Here is a 509-nt window from a genome sequence, read left to right on the forward strand (position 1 = left end):
CTGCCCCTGCACCCCTCCCCCTGGCACTGCACCCACTGCGCCTGGCACTGCATGCCTGTCCCTCGGTTCCCAGTGGCGGGCCTCCCAGCCTCTCTCCTGAGTGCAGAGCGGGGGCTGGGGGTGAAGGCATGGCCCCTGCAGGCCAGCAGGTTACCTGATCCTCTGAGAACATCGCCCCCGGTCTAAGAGGTCCCGGGACAGAGGCTGCCCTTACCTCCCAGAAGGTCTCTCACCTCCCCGCAAAGTGCCCTCAAGACACATCCTTCTGGGAGCTGGGAGCAGCCAGCTGCGGGCTGGGCCGTCCACACGCTACTTTTCAAGGAAAAGCCTGGCCCCGCACTGGCTCTGGGGGGAACCTCCGAGCCCCCAGAATGCCCGGAGCGGGTGCTGCTTTCCCTGCGGCCGGGCCATGCCAGGCGGTCTGTGTGAATCGTGTGATACGTGGTGGGGGCTTTGGGCCTCTGGTCGAGCACTGGCGGCCACGGCCCAGCAGGGCAGTCAGCCGTGCC

At 67.4% G+C, this 509-nt stretch overlaps 1 protein-coding gene across 1 annotated transcript in view; it reads right to left on the reverse strand.

Moving 5' to 3' along the window:
* The window catches only part of NTNG2 (netrin G2), a 45992-nt gene that overhangs the window by 16079 nt on the left and 29404 nt on the right, over nt 1-509 (reverse strand). The gene's annotated exons all lie outside the window — the stretch shown is intronic.

This window comes from Myotis davidii, unplaced genomic scaffold, assembly GCF_000327345.1.
Source record: "Myotis davidii unplaced genomic scaffold, ASM32734v1 scaffold651, whole genome shotgun sequence".
NCBI lineage: Eukaryota > Metazoa > Chordata > Mammalia > Chiroptera > Vespertilionidae > Myotis > Myotis davidii.